Genomic DNA, 6190 nt, shown 5'->3' on the forward strand with positions numbered 1-6190 from the left:
TGCTGTTTCCTGTTTCCCACTATCTGAACCCATATATCATTGAGTACCCAAGCAGTGGTGCATGCTGTCCTCATTCTCCTGTTTACTTTTTTTCCTTATTAATACAGTATTTGTCTTTTCTCTGTCAAACCCTGAGCCAATCATGTTCTCCAGGCCACCGAGGGAGGTATAGGAAAAGGAACACACAGGGCCACCAGACATGGGAGAAAGAACTATGGCAGGTGGAGGAGGCTCCTTCACAAGGCGAAGAGGATGAGAAAGACCACCATCAGGCAAAAGAGCTCCAAGGCCTCCCAGAGGGCAAAGCCCAGAAGAGTGTAGGAGAAGAGCTGCCGCTTCAGAGAAGTGTCCCTGGCATAACCAATGACAAGTCTCCCAAACACAGTCCCAATCCCAGTCCCAGAGCTGGCCACTCCAATTACGGCAGCCCCAGCCCCAATGAACTTGGCTGCTGTGTTGATGTCCCTTGAAATGGTGCTGGTTTGGAAGCTGTGGCTAGGGACAAGTGAGGTAAGGAGACATGAGACTGCCAAGCTGCTGAGACTCTTATCTGTCAGTGTCTCCGGTTGTTTCAACACCACTGAGGATAGTGGATGGCTCAGCAGCTGTGAGGTGCTCTTGTCCAAGGAGGGAGTGGAGACGAACTTGGAGCAAGCATACATTTTCAGTGGGTGAGGGGCTGTGGCAGAAGAACTGCTCCGGGTACAGAGAAGACCGAGAAGACTCTCCTGTTTAAGCATACGTTGTGGACTCAGGAGGAGGGAATGATTAGGAAGACATAAATTGGGTGGTGTATATTGACCCTCTTTAAGAGGCAGATATCTGCTGTCAGCACATCTTGACATGCATTCCCTGTCCACTCATTATCCAGGACAGCACCTTTATATCTTCTAACACCCTGTATTTCCTTATCTATGAAACAGGGATATTTTTTGTGATAACCTGCATTTCCTTTGTAGGATAACCTACATTTCCTTAGAGCCTTCCTAGTAATATAACTGATTTTTTCTCACTCCCCTATTTACCATGTAGACCTTATCTATTGAAGCCAGATGCTAAAGAAGACCCCTACCCTAGTGTGTATTTTCAAGTGCTGGCTGGCCAGTTTCTATCAAGGATCCACTAAACTAATGAGAGTCTCAAAAATAAACATAATGCAAAACAAACACTTGGAGAGAAAGGTTAAGTTAATTTTTAAGTACGTTCCTATCGTTTTTCCTGATAATGCCCAAGTACTGGTCATAGAATGTGTTTTTATGTTGATAAGGGAGAGTGGAGGCTACGAAAAGGAAATAGGACTAAAAGATGAGAAAAAGGGTGACGCATGAACTGGTCTGTGAGCTGGGATTCAGACAGCACATTTCCCACTTCCAGAATTATGGTGAACACCATGAGGTCAATACATGTTACCGAGAGAGAGATGTATTTTCATATTTAGTCACTGTTGAATGAATATAAATATATACATAGACTTCTGTATACTTTTGTACATTCACATACTCTATCTCTGTTTGAAAGATCAAATATTCCCATTACCCATCAAAGAATTTCTCTAACTGCCCATCAACACTCTCATCTACTTCCCGATTCTCTTAGAACCTGAGTTTTCTGTTTATCAAATCTGTTTTTCTTTATTATTTTATGACCTATATTCTTACTTCTAAATAATATATTAGTCTTGCATGTTTCTTAACTTTACATAAGTGGAATTATACTGTATATTTATTTGCCTTGCTTTTTTGTCTGTTCAATTTCATATTCTTGAGATTCATTTATGTTGCTGTATATTGCTATAGTTCATTTATTTCTGCTGGTATATAGTATCACATTTATTCAGCAACGTATTATCCATTCTATTGTTGATGGACATTTGGATTGTTTCTAATATTTTTTTCATGACAAAGAGTGCTAGGATTAATATTTCTATGCATGCCTCCTGGTGGTATGGACCAGAGTTTCTGTAGGTGTATATCAAGGAATAGACTTGCTAGGTCAAAAGTTATATGTATTCTTAAGTAAACTGAGTAATTCTAAGTTTAAAAAAAGGTCACCAATTTTCATTTTTATATACTGTGTATAAGGCTTCTGATTGAAGTCACATCCCTGCCAAACTTGAAATAGTCAAACTGTTTAATTTTTGCCAATCTATTGAATACGAAATATTTCCTTATGGTTTCAATTAGCATTTACCCATGAATGAGGTTAAGTGTTTTGTTTTATGGTTTTCTTCATTTCTAGTTCTTTTTCTTCTTGTAGTTTATTCATTTTAATGGATGTTTGGGTGGTTCTTGAGACATTTTTTAATAGATTCTGTATACTAATTATTTGACAATTATATGTGTGAAACAATTTTTATTTCCCTTTGAAAAATCAAACTTCTTAATTTTAATCTAGTTTCACTGGGTGGTTTGTCTATGCATGAGATAATATATTTCCCCAGTTTCTGTCTTGCCTGTTTATTTATGTAACAGTTAATTCAATGAGCAAATGTTTTTAATTTTGATATCTGGTTTATTAGTTACTTCCTTTTATAATTATTGATTTCAATATCTAAGAAATTTTCCAACTTCAGAAAATATCTTACTATTTTCTTCAAAAATCTTTTCAATTTTTGCTTTTAATTTTACATCTGTTATTTGTTTTGTATGGTGAGGTAAGTGTTTGGAGTTCATTTTTTTCCCACATAGATATTCAGTTGACTGAGCACAATAGTTGAAAATACATTTTTTTTTTGGTGGTGGTTGTTATTTTTATTGTTGTTGTTGTTTTTAAAGATGGAGTCTCACTCTGTCACCCAGGCTTGAGTGCAGTGGCCTGATCTTGGCTCACTGCAACCTCCACCTCCTAGGTTCAAGCAATTCTCCTGCCTCAGCCTCCTGAGTAGCTGTGATTACAGGTACATGGAGCCCCCACACACCATGTCAAGATAACTTTTGTACTTGTAGTAGAGATGGGGTTTCACTGCGTTGGCCAGGCTGGTCTCAAACTTGTGACCTCAAGTGATCCATCTGCCTTGGCCTCCCAAAGTGCTGGGATTACAGGCATGAGCTACTGCACCAGCAAGCTGAAAAACTTTTTTCTATTGAATCATTTAGTGTCTTTATCAAAAAGCAGTTGACTGTATCATTGTGGGTTTATTTTGAATTACCTATTCTGTTTTGGTAGTTTTCATCCAATATGTCTTCATTTTGTTTTTCTGCCCCATTCTCTGTCTCTTCTTCTGGGTTTCCAATTACACATATATTAGACTGCTTAATATCTTTATACAGGTCTCTAAAGCTTTGTTTCTTTTTATTCAATATTTCTCTCTCCGTTTCTCAGCTTGTGTAATTTCCTTTGTTCTAGTTTTATATGTTTATTGACTTTCCTCTACCATCTTCAATCTGCTATTAAACCCATTTAGTGAATTTTTCATTTTAGTTATAGTATTTTTCTGCTCTAAAATTTTCATTTTGTTCTCTTTTATAGGTTTGATTTCTCTAATTATATTCCCCATCTGTTCATTATGACTATATCTTCCTCTAAGCTCTTAAGCATATTCATAATGGCTGCTTTAAAGTCTCTGTCTTCTAATTGCAACATCTGCATCATCTTGGAGTTGGGGTCTTTTGACTTATTTTAATCTTGGTTATTGGTCATTTTTTTTCTATTTCTTTCACATGTGTATTGATAATTGATTGATACTGGACATTATGAAAATTGTATAGAGTCTGAATTTTGTTATTTTCCCCTGAAGAATTATTTTTGTTAACTATATTGGACTTGAAACTCCAAATTTTGTCTCTCCTGAAGTTGACAGAAGCTTAAATCTCTCCTTAATTCTTTCAGCTTCCCGTTTTCCTCAATGTGTGTGTGTTGTTTTCTGCTTTTCTATTTGTCAGACTTCCTTCTTGGATTTTCCCTAGGCAAATGGCCAAAGATTCAGGTGGATTTTATGTGCAAGTTTTAGGGTTCATTCCTCTGTGGAATTTTGTAGGTATATAATTATATCATTAGCAAACAGAAATAATTTGACTTCCTCTTTTCCTGTTTAAATTTTTATTGCTTTCTCTTGCCTGATTGCTCTGATTAGGACTTCCAGTACAATGTTGAATAGGAGTGGTTTAAATGGGCATTCTTGTCTTGTTCCAGTTCTTAGGGAGAATGCTTCCAACTTTTACCCATTCAGTATGAAATTAGAAGTGGGTTTGTCATAGATGACTCTATTTTGAGGTATGTTCCACTGATACCTAGTTTTTTGAAGGCTTTTATAATGAAGCAACATTTAATTTTATCAGTATTTTTCTGTGTCTCCGGAGATGATCATACATTTTTCATTTTTAATTGTTTATGTAGTGAATCACATTTATTGATTTGTGTATATTGAACCATGCTTGCATCCCAGAAGTGAATTATTTTTTTGCTGTGTTGTTGGATTCAGTTTCCTAGTATTTTGTCGAGGATTTCTGTGTCTAGGTTCTTCAGGAATATTGGCCAATAGTTTTCTTTTTTTGTTGTGTTCTCCTCGGATTTTGGTATCAGGATGATGCTGCTTTCAAAGAATGAGTTAGGAAGAAACGCCTCCTCCTCAACTTTTTGGAATAGTTTCAGTAGGATCGGTACTATCTTTTCTTTGTATGTCTGGTAGAATTCATCTGTGAATCTATCTGGTCCAAGGCCTTTTTGTTAGTAAGTTTTTATTACTGATTCAATTTTGTCATTTATTATTGGTTTGTTCAGGGTTTCAATTTCTTCCTGCCTTGATCTTTGAAAGTTGTGTATTTCCAGGAATTTATTCATTTCTTGTAGATTTTCTAGATTATGTGCATAGAGAAGTTCACAGTAGTCTCTGCAGGTCTTTCATATTTCTGTGTGAGATTAGTTGTGATGTTGCCTTTGTCATTCTTGATTGTGATTATTTGGATCTTCTTTTCCTAGCTTGTGGTCTATCAATCTTGCTTATCTATTAAAAAAAATCCTTTTCTTTTTGTTGATCCTTTGTATGGTTTTTTTAGTCTCACTTTAATTTAGTTCTGCTCTGATTTTAGTGACTTCTTTTCTTCAAGTTTTGGGTTTAATTTTTTCTTGTTTTTCTAGTTCCTTTAGGTGTAATGTTAGGTTGTTAATTGAGATCTGTCTAATTTCTTGATGTAGGCATTTGGTGCCACAAACTTTCCTCTTAACACCGTCTGGTCATATCCAAGAGGTTTTTGTATGTTATGTCTCTATTTTCATTTGTTTCAATGAATTTTCTTATTTATGCTTTAATTTCATTGTTTACCCAAAAGTCATTCAGAAGCAAGGTGCTGAATTTTCATGAATAGAGGAAACATTTTAAAAAGCTATCTAGCAGAATGCTTCCTCGTTCCTAAGGAACTCACTTCCTGGTTCCCCAACTGCTTCTGATGTTTCTTCTTACCCCCCCGAAAAAAAAAAATACTGTGTACAATAATCTTTTAATTAAAGCATGGCATTGTAGGTGCTGAGTGAAAGCCTGCCATTATTTGTTGCTGCTGTTGTTTAGCAGCTGATGCAGGTATTCTGGTGATTCTACTGTGCTGCTTGGTTACCCTGAATGGATTATTATTTTCTCTGTGTTAATGGTATGTTATATTTTTTACTGTTAAGTACTTATGTGAGAATAAGTGTAAGAAAATGATTGCTTATCAACAGCAAATAAATTCAGAGTCAGGAATAATAATGATGCCAAACAGCCACAGATTGTCCATACAGGTGCTGAGATAGTGATGCCTTTGCTTTCTGAGGCTTCGCTGTATACAAACTTTGTTTCATGCACAAAATTATTCAAAGTGTTATATAAAACTACCTTCAGCCTATGTGTATAATGTATATATAAAACATAAATGAATTTTGTATTTAGACTTGAGTATCATTTCCAAGATATCTCATTATGTACTGTCATGCATCGCTTAACAATGGAAATACATTCTAAGAAATGCATTGTTAGACAATTTCTTTGCTGTGCAAACAACATCTTGGAGCTTATACACACCTAGATGACATAGCCTACTGGACATACAGGCTATGTGGTATAATCTATTGCTCTTAGGCTACAAACCTGTATAATATGTAACTGTACTGAATACTATAGGCAATTATAACAGATCATTAGAATATGAGTATTATAATATGTTATTATAATTTTACGGGACCACCACTGTATATGCGGTCTATCATTGACCAAATCATT

General features: G+C 35.7%; 1 pseudogene; it reads right to left on the reverse strand.

The window, feature by feature from the left end:
• Window positions 1–236: 236 nt before the first annotated feature.
• On the reverse strand, window positions 237–1062 carry LOC116558851 (annotated as a pseudogene).
• Between the last annotated feature and the right edge of the window lie 5128 nt (window positions 1063–6190).

The sequence above is a fragment of the Sapajus apella genome, unplaced genomic scaffold (genome assembly GCF_009761245.1).
Source record: "Sapajus apella isolate SASKATOON/1434 unplaced genomic scaffold, GSC_monkey_1.0 scaffold22, whole genome shotgun sequence".
NCBI classification, from domain to species: domain Eukaryota; kingdom Metazoa; phylum Chordata; class Mammalia; order Primates; family Cebidae; genus Sapajus; species Sapajus apella.